The sequence below is a fragment of the Protomyctophum bolini genome (genome assembly GCF_963924005.1).
Source record: "Protomyctophum bolini genome assembly, chromosome: 6".
In the NCBI taxonomy this organism is placed as follows: Eukaryota; Metazoa; Chordata; class Actinopteri; order Myctophiformes; family Myctophidae; genus Protomyctophum; species Protomyctophum bolini.
In genome coordinates, this window is record NC_137867.1 from 6,375,319 (window position 1) to 6,389,855 (window position 14,537).

General features: G+C 45.0%; 1 pseudogene across 1 annotated transcript; it reads left to right on the forward strand.

The window, feature by feature from the left end:
• Positions 1–764: 764 nt before the first annotated feature.
• LOC308316856 (GTP-binding protein 8-like) lies at positions 765–1,242 on the forward strand (annotated as a pseudogene). Its single transcript has 2 exons — positions 765–1,001; positions 1,101–1,242. The product of its transcript is annotated as a GTP-binding protein 8-like (transcript).
• Positions 1,243–14,537: the final 13,295 nt, after the last annotated feature.

The following is a 14,537-nucleotide window of genomic DNA, read 5'->3' on the forward strand; positions in this document are numbered from 1 at the left end:
AGCGCGCTACTGTTTGCTACAAAGCGACTGGAAGCGGACGAGGTTTACAGACATACCAATAGTAGCCAATCATATGCTGATTGCTGATTAGGCCAGTTGCTGTATAGCCTACCTACCCGATCAGCAGGGAGCAGCAACAACACATACACACACACACACACACACACACTACACACACAATAGCCTTCTATATAATGCTGCGCAATATATTATATATATTTAAAAAAATACCCAGCATAATTTTTGGGAAGGCTAAGCCTTCCCTAGCCTTACACACCCGCCGCCTATGGGCACTGTACTGTAGGCATATAATACCTGGCTAGGTGAAAACAAAAGAAACCCGATTAGCATTTGAGTACTTTTAACACCTCTGAACAGCCGGCGGAGAGGTTCACATTTTCGGAATTTCAGAGCATGTGTAAATAGTTTGCGACTGTGACAGTAGTCACAGAGTGTCAATAATTCCCAGAAAATCTGTAATGTTAATATAAAATGTCCACGGAAATCTTCATGGGGGCTAAAAGGGGCTATTTAATTCTTCATGGGGGCTGTAGCCCCATAGCCGCCACAGAGTCGACGTCGTTGCCTGTGGCTCAGTTTAGTTCTGTGTCCCGGCATGGTACCCATAAGCTGGCCTCGCTTCAAAGTGTCTCCCAGATGTCACAGACAACTCCAAGGCCTGCTCTATCCCACGGACCAGCTGGAGGCTTACCTGGACGGGTCTGTGGACAAGAGCCCAACTGTTTCGTCCCAGAGTGGAGGACATGTTGGAAGCGGAGAAACTCTTCTGCTCGTCTCCCTCCCGTAAGATCCATTATCTTTCATCCGCTGTGAGGACGGATCACGTCCCCAACCTGACGCAGCCCGAGGTGTGTTTTATCGGGAGAAGCAACGTGAGGAAATCTTCCCTCATCAAAGCTTTGTTCTCCTTGGCTCCCGAGGTGGAGGTTGGTCATGCCAAGAAAATGAACTTCTTCAGGGTGGGGAAGGCGTTCACCGTCGTGGACATGCCGCGACACGGCCCTACGCGGTTGCGGTGACTAAAACGGACAAGGTACCGTGAGGGGCTCATGCTCTCGAACCTGTTGAACCTTCGGGAGCTTTTGAAGACTCAAACGACAGGGTGTTTCCCGCAGCCCTTCCTGGTCAGCTCCCATAGCTTTTCAGGCATCCAATCTCTTGAGGTGTTTCATCGCTCACGTAACGGCAAACCTAAAGCCCGCAGCAACCAGTACGAGCTGACCTGAGGACCATATTGTATAAAGGGAACAGAGTGGCATTCCGACTATGGCTTCCGTGTGCAGTTAGGGTTAGGGACAGGGTTAGTAATGCAGGCGAGTCGGAATGGCGGTGTGTCGGAATGTAACCATTGTATTGTATATTGAATACGCTATTAACCCATTAAGACCTGGGGCTGATTCTAGTGAGATGACGTATAAATCAGTAGTTCTCGAGTCACGTTCATGAGACACGTTCATGAACAAAACCTTTAGCAGCATGGGGCGTTGGAGTTGGAAGCACTTGTTGGAAATGACTAAACAGTCCTGCATAATAACCACACGTTTCTGAATGACACATAATGCAGGAGGCAGCAGGATGTTGCGTTATTCATAAGGAGCATTTCCTTAACACTCTGACAATCTTCTCTGACAGAATGTCTATGTCTATGGTGGATTTTTATGAAACTTTAGGACTTTTAACCACATGAACCCTAGCATCCCTATTCTGGGCACTATCAGCAAACATAAGCCAACAAAAACAGACACTGAGGAAGTAGCGAATCTTATGCAGGGATAAAATTGTCCAATGTCCAAGCAGTACTTGCAAGTTGGTGGTATTTTCTTCAATTTATTTTACAGATAAAGAATTATCTGCATCGCTTTCACCCTGTCACTCTGGTAAAAAAAAAAAAAAAGATTTGTGCACCTACACCAGGGGTGTCAAACTCATTTGGGGCAAGGGTCACTTGATGAGGGCCGTGGCAAGTTGCAGCTCATATGCGTTGACTTACACAGTTGTCACTTGGCTTTGTTTTCTAGACTGTTTATTGACATGAATTGACTTTATTTGTATTACAGTTGTAGTCCTACACAGTGCCAAATTGAATCAGAATTCTGTGCCTGTCTGATGACTTAAATAAATTCACCTGTGTACCCCAATTGCCCAATGCCTTCAAAATAAAAGCAATTATACATAATACAAAATTAAACTGAAGTAATTCTGTTTTTAACTAAATATATGAAGTGCCAACTGTATTTATATCGGCCACATGACGTCTTGTGCTGTCCTTTACTGCCCTAAATAAACATCAAAGTACATAGACTTGGCTGGCAAACGATTCACGTCATAAGTGCTCTAAACAAACATTAGAAAGTCCATAGACTTGGCTGCCACATGATGTAATCTTCAAAAGCCATGTATTGGAGGGGCTAGTTCAGGCCCTGTGGTCGCCACAGTCAACAAAGAGAGATCGCACAAACAGCCTGCGTGAGTCATAATTTCTAAAGGCTTGCACTGCAACGGTTTGTACTGTACAGGTATGTGACGTCAGACCTCAGCTCCTCGCCAGCCTAGATGTGGTGTGAATTGGCCGTTAGAATTTCACTTCATCTCATTGCAGCGTGTAGTTTTTGTACTAAAGGATTTGCCTAATAGAGACGAAGATATATGAGAAGGACAGACATGGAAGAGGGATAGAGTAATATAAAATAAATAGTAAGAAATGGTAAATGGTGCATTTATATAGCGCCTTTATCTAAGGCGCTATACAGAGATTGTGCATCACATTCACCCGTTCACACACAAACGCACACCGATGCCAGAGGACACCATGCAAGGCATCAACCTGAACATTGGGAGCAATTAGGGGTTCAGAGTCTCAAAGACACTTCGACACTAACTCTGGGGGAGCCCGGGTTCGAACCGGGAACACTGCGGTTCCCATCCGGTCACTCTACAGCTAAATTCCAATACCGCAACTTTCACACTCGCTCACTCTCCTCGCGTCCTCCACTCGCTCCTCGGCTCCGCCCCCAGCGAGGAGGAGAGGATTCGATGCGAGGACAGAGTGGTGGTCGAATTTTCCTCTAGAATCGGAATGTACTAAGCTGTCATTTCAAAGCGACGGCACATTCCGCGATCACTAATGACGTGTATCAATTCAATTCAATTCAAAGGGCTTTATTGGTATGGGAAAACATACGTTTACATTGCCAAAGCAAAATTGGTGGAACAATACAGTGCCACACAGCTGGATCACTGGAACTCCAAACAGAGCAGTAGGCTACAGTCTACACTCTACAGAATAGACAATTCATCATGTTGTGCATGTAACCGAGGCCAATGTGTATGTATTGGTAACATGTGCAAGGCAAGGCTATTTATTCCTGGAATAAGCGCCAGGATGCGCACACGTATAAATCCCCCCGCCCCCCTGACAGACAGTCCTCCTCCGACGGTCTTTGCAAATAACGGACACTATAACAGGAATTAGGTTTAGTCTCTCTGACTTACATATTCAGTTCAGTCCACATATAAATAAATACATTTTTGTCACCGTCATTCATAGCAGTCTGTGCATTCAGGCATGCACAGAGATAAATTAACTATAGCTTTTGAGGTGCGCACAATATAGCCGGCCTAATTTATATATCCTACTTTTATTATGCTTATATCACACAACGCAATAAAGCCAGTGGCTTGTTGTGGTCCTTTCACTTTCACATTATGTATAGGCACAGTGCGTGCATGTGTGTGTTGGGTCAGCGACTCAGCCGGCCGGTGGATGGGGGGGGGGGGGGGGGGGGGGGTGCATGTATCGGGTTTCAAGCAGTGTTTTCTGTGCCACACGTGGAGGAGGCGGACTTATGTCACTGGAGAAGGAAAATAAACATGTACACGTGATGCGGAAATCCGCTGCGAGGAGACAAAATACCCCACCGAGCCTGCACCCGATGTACACTCGCCCTTCTAAGATCGTGTCTACTCACTCCACATCACTTTGGCGGGCTATAGAGAGAAACCAGGATATGGTGTACAATGTTTTTTTTCATTTTATTTTAATTATTTTATCCAGAAATAGACGTTTTAAAACAGTTTTCCATGCAGACGAGACTGTGATCAACATCCCCGACTGCCCAGTCCTGAAGAGGCCGGCTTCTGTGGTATTTTTAACTCAGTTATATCTTTAGCCGAGCACGCATTGAAGCACACCTGCCTTTTTGTCTTATCGAAAATACATACCTTTTGAAAAGATTTGATATCGCATCAAAGAAACTGAGCCAAGAATATGTGACATCTGGTTGCACCGCTGTGCTATATAGGAGGAGATCTTGAATGAACAAGAAGGTGGCCGCACACACCAATAGCCAGAGTACCAAAATGTATTCGGACAGCAGGTAAGACAACATCCAACGTTTCGGCGGTTAAGCCTTCATCAGGGAATACAGGGCACATCATGGTTCACACTTACATATGGTGCCAGAGAGTCATGCAACCAATCAGAAGGGGGTAGGGGAACACGGGTTAAATAAGACCTGTCCCTGTGAATTGAGAGGTCGGGATCATGGTCATGTGGTTCTCAAATTCAAATGACTATAAGGCCTCCTAAGAGGATCTGGAATAAATATTCCTTGTCATGGAGACACAATGTCTGAAAAAGTTACAGCAGAAAATCAAATGTGAAATGAAGAACAATATAACAGCAATAACAATTACAAAAAAAATCTATATATATATAATTAAATACATTCAATGCAATCAATATAGAAAAAACTTAATAAAACTTTATAAAAAAACTCAACAAAGACAAAAAAGACAAAGAGGACGGAACAGTCTATTCCTGGAGGATCACCGAATCCCAAGATGCAGCGGCACCACCGGCAGCATCCAAACCCAGAGAAAGCAGACCTCCACACCCTCCACGTCGCCAGCCGTTCTCCGATCAGATGTCAAGCAGCAGCGCCTCCTCATCTACCTCGAGCAACGCTTTTTTATACAACAGAACCAACCGCCGCGGTCGCGGCGACCACCGCAGAAACGCCGTACAAGGCGGGGGAAGAGGCACAGACGGGTTCTCCCGGAGACCACAGACCCGCTCATACAGCAGGTCACAACGGGACTGAATGTCGTAAACCTGTCAAGTAAGGAGCTTAGCCACGCCCACCTGTCACTACTAAGCAGAGGTTTAAGTTTGTTCCTACTACGCAATCAAGTGACTTTGATGTGAAAGTGGATTTGTTTAAATTCTTCAGACAAATACGTCTGAGAGAATTTTTTATGCCTAGTTCTGGATCGGTTGTGGCCCCACCTCTCCCTTCTGATACTAATGCTACTAGTACTACCATGTCTACTCAGAGGCGGAAAGTTCTTATAACGGCAGGGGGTTCAAGCAGCCACGCCCCCCCCCCCCCCCCCAGCGGTGGAAAAAAAACGAGTTTTGTTTTTTCGAACAAAAGCCACCTTATTAGCATTTGAATGCGGCATGCGCGGCGGCCCAACACCTATCTTGTAACCCCTCGTAAAGGTATGACTACGTGCATGACAACATGACCACTGGGGAGGGGAAATTTCAGTGGACAGTCAGTGGGTGCATAATTTACTGCAGTGCATATAGATATATTTTGCCAAAATGCAGTGGGTTCAGTCGCGCCTTTGCCAAAATGCCAGGGGGTTCAATCGCGCCTCTGAACCCACGGAGTTTCCGCCACTGTGTCTACTCCATTCAGAAATAAAAGCACCTTTATCCCTCCTAGCAATCGCAATGCGTCTATTGAAACTTATTGTAGACTGGTTGAACAAGAGATAATGTCACGTTTACAAGAAAAAGATGCACACATATCTCATTGTAACCTTAACATAGACGAGAAGCAAGCTTTGCTTGATCTCAAGTCTGATAATTCATGAAATTTCCCCTCCCCAGTGGTCATGTTGTCATGCACGTAGTCACATACCTTTACGAGGGGTTACAAGATAGGTGTTGGGCCGCCGCCCATGCCGCATTCAAATGCTAATAAGGTGGCTTTTGTTCTGCTGCCAGGTAGAGAGTAGCCTACAAATGAGTACAAAACTCGTTTTTTTTTCCACCGCTGGGGGGGGGGGGAGGGGGCGTGGCTGCTTGAACCCCCTGCCGTTATAAGAACTTTCCGCCACTGTCAATTGTAACTAGAAAGAGGCAATTCTGGGAAATTGCAAAGTGTGATTGAAGTGTGTTTTGAACGAAATTCGTGGCCTATATGGGGAGATGCGTCATGACCCAAGGAATCCAGGGAAAAAAACTTTTTGATTTTACGACCTACGGTTCAAGAGTTATACCCAAAAACGTAAAGTTGGCTGTTATAGCGCCACCATGAGGCCGACCGGTATACTTCTAAGGTAATTAATTTTAGTAATTATGATGAATCTCTCCTCCAAGTCTTGTAAGTATAGCCCTTACGGTCTCAGAGGAAAAAATACTTGAAAGTGAGTTTTTGCATTTTCCCATTTATGTCTATGGGGAAATGTAATGCACTAATTAATTCATATCAATTAAACTATCCGACAAATGTCTTAGCAGTTGATACGCAATCGATTCCCGATGTAGCCCGTCGTTTTGACATAATGGCTCGAGTGCGTGCGACAAAAACTGTGGGAGGAGTAGCACGTCAAAATAAAGTTTATCTATAAAGAAAAAAATAATAAAGGAGAAATAAAAGTGCAGTAAAACAATAGTTTGATTGCCCTCAGGGCAATCACACTAATTAAAGAGGCTGATAAAGGGGGCGCTGTTGTTTTGCTCAACAAATCTGATTATGTCATGGAATGTCATAGACAGCTACTGGATGAAATCTCTTATACAAAACTTCCCAGTAATCCTGTTGAAAACTTTAAGGGTACAGTAAATGACACTCTACAAGGTTTTTTACGTTCTGGTGAGATTACAAAAAAGGAATTTGAATTTCTTAATAAACAGCATCCTATGACACCAGTTTTCTATATTTTACCTAAACTGCATAAAAACTTTGAGAAACCCGCAGGTCGCCCCATTATCAGGCATCGACTCCGTTACAGCACCTCTCTCTTCTTTTGTAGACTTTTTTATTAAACCCTTTAATGAACTCCTCCCGTCCTATGTGAAAGACACAGGTCACATGATATCCATTATTGAAAACCTTGAACCCTTAAGATCAGATACCTTTCTTGTCACGCTGGATGTAGAGTCGCTGTACACAAATGTACCTCACGAAGGCGGCATCCAGGCCCTGGAACATTTCCTATTAGAGCGCCCCACCTCAGCCATACCCTCTAACTCGTGCATTGTCACTCTGGCTGAGATAGTACTTACACACAATTACTTCATGTTTCAGGATGACTATTTTCTACAAAAGAGGGGTGTAGCGATGGGGTCACCTATGGCCCCTAATTACGCAGGCCTGTATGTTGGGTACCTAGAGAAATCAAAAATTCTCAATCCTGCTCAAAACCCATTTTTTACAAATATAACTCTCTGGAAAAGATATATAGATGAGGTCTTCCTTCTGTTTAATGGTACAAGAGAACAACTTAATACCTTTTTTTTGTTTGTTAACTCATGTTCAGATCATCTGAAATTTACCATGTCTTTTGATTTTCATTCTTTGAACTTTCTGGATCTACTGATCTGCAGGGGAGAAGATGGTGTTTTATATACTGACCTCTACACCAAGCCAACTGACCGAAACAGCCTACTGAGAGCTGACAGCTGTCACCCTCTACATCTAAAAAACAGCTTACCGTATAGCCAATTCTGCAGAGTCAAGCGCATTTGCAAGAAACCTACAGATTTGAACCGGCATTTGACAAATATGCAGGCTAAATTTAAAGAACGGGGCTATTCTAATACCCAGATTGACAACGCCCTGGATAAAATCAATCAAAAACCCAGGTCTGATTTATTTCACAGACAGTCAGAAAACAAGACTCAGTCAACCATCTTCTCTACTACCTACTCTAAAATGTCTGAAAATTTCAGTCATATTATAAAAAAACACTGGCATATTTTATAATCGGATTCATTATTTAATAACACCTTTTCCAAACCTCCTCTGATTGTTTTCTCTCGTGGTCAGAGTCTCAGAAATCACTTGGTCAAGTCCGATTTACCCCCTGTCCCAACCCCGACTCAACGTGTATTGGCTCCTATTCCTAACGGCAACTATAAATGCGGCTCTTGCGCCCAATGCAACAGCACTAGAAAATGTCATAAATTTAAGCATCCTCATTCTGGTAAAAATATCCCCATCAGAGGCATTATTACATGCACAACTAGGGCTGTCATTTACCTTCTTACATGCCCTTGTGGCAAGGCATATGTAGGTATGACTTCGCGTGAACTAAAAGCACGCATAGCTGAGCACCGTAGCACTATTCGGTGCAAGAATATCATATACCCTGTTGCCGCCCATTTTGTGGAAGCCAACCACCCTGTGTCCTCTCTAAATTATATAGGCATAGAAAAAGTGTCTGTTTCTAGAAGAGGAGGACAGATCGATCAGCTTCTGCGTAAACGCGAAGCTTTTTGGATTCAGTCCTTAAAAACATTATCACCCCTTGGCCTTAATGTAAATTTTGACCTTAAATCCTTTTTATAAATATATTACAATAAAAAATATTTTTGTACCTTTATACTTAACCTTTTAATACTATTGTTGGTAAATCCTCCTTTTAACCTTACTTTGATGGCCGCCTTCCCCCTTTTCACCTGCAGGTGTCCTATACCTATACAGGCCGACTCCACAGAGGGGCATTCAGGTCTATTGCCAGTACATGTACTTAATCCACTTAAAATGTTTTTTCTATATTGATTGCATTGAATGTATTTAATTATATAGATTTTTTTTGTAATTGTTATTGCTGTTATATTGTTCTTCATTTCACATTTGCTTTTCTGCTGTAACTTTTTCAGACATTGTGTCTCCATGACAAGGAATATTTATTCCAGATCCTCTTAGGAGGCCTTATAGTCATTTGAATTTGAGAACCACATGACCATGATCCCGACCTCTCAATTCACAGGGACAGGTCTTATTTAACCCGTGTTCCCCTACCCCCTTCTGATTGGTTGCATGACTCTCTGGCACCATATGTAAGTGTGAACCATGATGTGCCCTGTATTCCCTGATGAAGGCTTAACCGCCGAAACGTTGGATGTTGTCTTACCTGCTGTCCGAATAAATTTTGGTACTCTGGCTATTGGTGTGTGCGGCCACCTTCTTGTTCATTCAAGATCTCCTCCTATATCGTTTTCTCCCGTGCGTCGGCACCGCCACAAGGACTTTGGTGTGCGTAGAGCCTCTTTTTACACTGCACCGCTGTGCTATACACTATGGTGGATTTGGGAGGAGAAATGGACCGTCCCTCTCATCTAGAGTTATAGGGCCGCTATTTAGCCCTCTACGTCTCACAGCAGATCCGACTCATATGCCCATATATGGAGATCTCTGTATATGTCAGTCCTTGTCCCTTGACCCCTGATGTCATCAGTATATGCCTATAATTTGAATGGAGCTGAATGATATGTTTGCACCTGATGCCATGACGACACATTGACGTTAGACGACACTCTCCGTATTTGGGCATAGCCACGTCCCGTCCTCCCTTAAACCAATTTTAAGTGTGGAGAGTAGATGTTTTGTCGGGGGTGGGTTCCTTGGCTGAAGCCTGTGGCCAGAGCCGTCGAGTTCTGATGATCCTCATGGGGGCTACCCGCAGCCCCCCCCGCAGCGGTGGAAAAAAAGGAGTTGATGTTTTCACTGGTACTTTGGGTAGGCTACAGAATTGCGTTGGGGGGGGACTGTCGCCGCCGCGGATTTATTTATTTCCCAAATGGTCTAAAAATGTGTTATTTAGCATACTTTTACCAATGAATTGGTGCCGAGGAACCTCCTCGGCACACACCAGACAGTGGAAGGTGCTGAGAGGGAAATGCCTGCAGTCCTAGAGGATCTCAGCATTGATGACGGCCCTTTCACAGCAGGAGAGTTTGCCAAGGTCAAAGCCTCCCTGAAGCAGGGGAAAAGTGCTGGACCTGACGGCATTTCACCTGAGGTAGTCAAGAACTGCAATCTTGATGAAGTCATCTTGGAGATCTGCAACCAGGCTCTATTGGGAAACATCATGCCAGAAATATGGTCTCTCTCTCACATCATCCCAGTACCAAAATCTGGAGATCTGTCAAAACCTGACAACTACCGTGGTATCAGCCTGACCTGTATCATAGCAAAAATGTTCAATCGCATGATACTGAACAGGATCAGGAGCGCAATCGACCCCCACCTCAGGGAAAACCAAAACGGATTCCGAGAGGGGAGAACAACCTCAGCCCAGAACCTCGCGTTACGGAGGATCATTGAAGAGGTCAAGAGGAACAACCTAGCAGCAGTGCTATGCTTCACTGACTTCAAGAAGGCCTTTGACTCAATCCATAGAGGAATGATGGTGAGAATACTCAAGGCCTACAATGTTCCTCCGAACCTGCTCCGAGCCATTGACACCATGTACACGGAAACGAGAGCCCGAGTGACAACGCCGGATGGTAACAGTGAGGAATTCAGCATCCAAACCGGAGTGCTGCAGGGAGACACCCTAGCCCCCTTCCTTTTCATAATAGTGTTGGACTATGCCCTGAGACAAGCTATTATTGGAAGGGAGCCAGAGCTCGGCTTCACCATCTCACCCAGAAGGTCTACAAGACACCCTGCAGAAACCCTCACAGACCTGGACTACGCTGATGACATCTGCCTGCTATCTGACAACGTAAGGCAGGCACAGGCTCTCCTGACCAGTGTGGAGTTGGAGTGCGCCAAAGTTGGCCTCAGGCTCAATGCAAAGAAGACTGAGGTCATAATATATAACATCCCCCAAGAGCATCTGCCCCTAACGACAATAGAGGGTACTGTTCTAAAGGAGGTCAGCGACTTCAAATACCTGGGCGCATGGGTCGACTCCACAGAGAAGGACCTTAAAGTGAGGAAGGCACTCGCCTGGCGAGCTCTTAACGGTATGACCAGTGTGTGGAAATCCAACCTCCCCCGACACATCAAGATCAGTTTCTTCTCTGCTACCGTGGAGTCCGTCCTCCTCTACGGCTGTGAATGCTGGACACTTAAACAAGCCCTACAGAAATCCCTGGACGGGTGCTACACAAGAATGTTACGTGTGGTACTGAACATCAGCCAGGATGAGCACATCACCAACAAGCGTCTGTACGGGGCATTACCAAGTGTAACGGAGAAGATAGCAGTAAGGAGGATGAGACTAGCTGGCCACTGCCACCGACATCAAGAACTCCCGGCCAAAAAGCTTGTACTGTGGGAACCAACACACGGGCATCGATCGAGAGGACGTCCCACACCTACCTACGTGGACGTACTAAAGAGAGATACTGGTGCGGAAAGCACAAAGGAGCTGGCCAGATGTATGGAGAACCGAGATGACTGGAGACGACGATGGAGGGCTCGTCTGAGGACGACGTAGAGAGAGAGAGAATTAGCCTATACACAGACAACGACTGATTAGCCTATTTTGGACGATATGGGTCTTTTCTCAGTGTTGCTGCAGTGGTGTGAACTGTGAACCGTGCGGGCACTGGTGGTGGTGCTGAGTTCTGACAGCCGAGTCACAGCTTCTTCTTCTGAATTACTTTATCTTTGCCTTGGAAAATACATTTTGCGTTTTGCTGTTTCCCAAAACAAACCAGCGCGCTACTGTTTGCTACAAAGCGACTGGAAGCGGACGAGGTTTACAGACATACCAATAGTAGCCAATCATATGCTGATTGCTGATTAGGCCAGTTGCTGTATAGCCTACCTACCCGATCAGCAGGGAGCAGCAACAACACACACACACACACACACACACACACACACTACACACACAATAGCCTTCTATATAATGCTGCGCAATATATTATATATATTTAAAAAAATACCCAGCATAATTTTTGGGAAGGCTAAGCCTTCCCTAGCCTTACACACCCGCCGCCTATGGGCACTGTACTGTAGGCATATAATACCTGGCTAGGTGAAAACAAAAGAAACCCGATTAGCATTTGAGTACTTTTAACACCTCTGAACAGCCGGCGGAGAGGTTCACATTTTCGGAATTTCAGAGCATGTGTAAATAGTTTGCGACTGTGACAGTAGTCACAGAGTGTCAATAATTCCCAGAAAATCTGTAATGTTAATATAAAATGTCCACGGAAATCTTCATGGGGGCTAAAAGGGGCTATTTAATTCTTCATGGGGGCTGTAGCCTGTAGCCCCATAGCCCCCACAGAGTCGACGTCGTTGCCTGTGGCTCAGTTTAGTTCTGTGTCCCGGCATGGTACCCATAAGCTGGCCTCGCTTCAAAGTGTCTCCCAGATGTCACAGACAACTCCAAGGCCTGCTCTATCCCACGGACCAGCTGGAGGCTTACCTGGACGGGTCTGTGGACAAGAGCCCAACTGTTTCGTCCCAGTGTGGAGGACATGTTGGAAGCGGAGAAACTCTTCTGCTCGTCTCCCTCCCGTAAGATCCATTATCTTTCATCCGCTGTGAGGACGGATCACGTCCCCAACCTGACGCAGCCCGAGGTGTGTTTTATCGGGAGAAGCAACGTGAGGAAATCTTCCCTCATCAAAGCTTTGTTCTCCTTGGCTCCCGAGGTGGAGGTTGGTCATGCCAAGAAAATGAACTTCTTCAGGGTGGGGAAGGCGTTCACCGTCGTGGACATGCCGCGACACGGCCCTACGCGGTTGCGGTGACTAAAACGGACAAGGTACCGTGAGGGGCTCATGCTCTCGAACCTGTTGAACCTTCGGGAGCTTTTGAAGACTCAAACGACAGGGTGTTTCCCGCAGCCCTTCCTGGTCAGCTCCCATAGCTTTTCAGGCATCCAATCTCTTGAGGTGTTTCATCGCTCACGTAACGGCAAACCTAAAGCCCGCAGCAACCAGTACGAGCTGACCTGAGGACCTCCTGAGGACCATATTGTATAAAGGGAACAGAGTGGCATTCCGACTATGGCTTCCGTGTGCAGTTAGGGTTAGGGACAGGGTTAGTAATGCAGGCGAGTCGGAATGGCGGTGTGTCGGAATGTAACCATTGTATTGTATATTGAATACGCTATTAACACATTAAGACCTGGGGCTGATTCTAGTGAGATGACGTATAAATCAGTAGTTCTCGAGTCACACGTTCATGAACAAAACATTTAGCAGCATGGGGCGTTGGAGTTGGAAGCACTTGTTGGAAATGACTAAACAGTCCTGCATAATAACCACACGTTTCTGAATGACACATAATGCAGGAGGCAGCAGGATGTTGCGTTATTCATAAGGAGCATTTCCTTAACACTCTGACAATCTTCTCTGACAGAATGTCTATGTCTATGGTGGATTTTTATGAAACTTTAGGACTTTTAACCACATGAACCCTAGCATCCCTATTCTGGCACTATCAGCAAACATAAGCCAACAAAAACAGACACTGAGGAAGTAGCGAATCTTATGCAGTGATACAATTGTCCAATGTCCAAGCAGTACTTGCAAGTTGGTGGTATTTTCTTCAATTTATTTTACAGATAAAGATGGTAATATCTGCATCGCTTTCACCCTGTCACTCTGGTAAAAAAGAAAGAAAGATGTGTGCACCTACACCAGGGGTGTCAAACTCATTTGGGGCAAGGGTCACTTGATGAGTGCCGTGGCAAGTTGCAGCTCATATGCGTTGACTTACACAGTTGTCACTTGGCTTTGTTTTCTAGACTGTTTATTGACATAAATTGACTTTATTTGTATTACAGTTGTAGTCCTACACAGTGCCAAATTGAATCAGAATTCTGTGCCTGTCTGATGACTTAAATAAATTCACCTGTGTACCCCAATTGCCCAATGCCTTCAAATTAAAAGCAATTATATATAATACAAAATTTAACTGAAGTATTTCTGTTTTTAACTAAATATATGAAGTGCCAACTGTATTTATATCAGCCACATGACGTCTTGTGCTGTCCTTTACTGCCCTAAATAAACATCAAAGTACTTAGACTTGGCTGGCAAACGATTCACGTCATAAGTGCTCTAAACAAACATTAAGAAAGTCCATAGACTTGGCTGCCACATGATGTAATCTTCAAAAGCCATGTATTGGAGGGGCTAGTTCAGGCCCTGTGGTCGCCACAGTCAACAAAGAGAGATCGCACAAACAGCCTGCGTGAGTCATCATTTCTATAGGCTTGCACTGCAACGGTTTGTACTGTACAGGTATGTGACGTCAGACCTCAGCTCCTCGCCAGCCTAGATGTGGTGTGAATTGGCCGTTAGAATTTCACTTCATCTCATTGCAGCGTGTAGTTTTTGTACTAAAGGATTTGCCTAATAGAGACGAAGATATATGAGAAGGACAGACATGGAAGAGGGATATAGAGTAATATAAAATAAATAGTAAGAAATGGTAAATGGTGCATTTATATAGCGCCTTTATCTAAGGCGCTATACAGAGATTGTGCATCACATTCACCCGTTCACACACAAACGCACA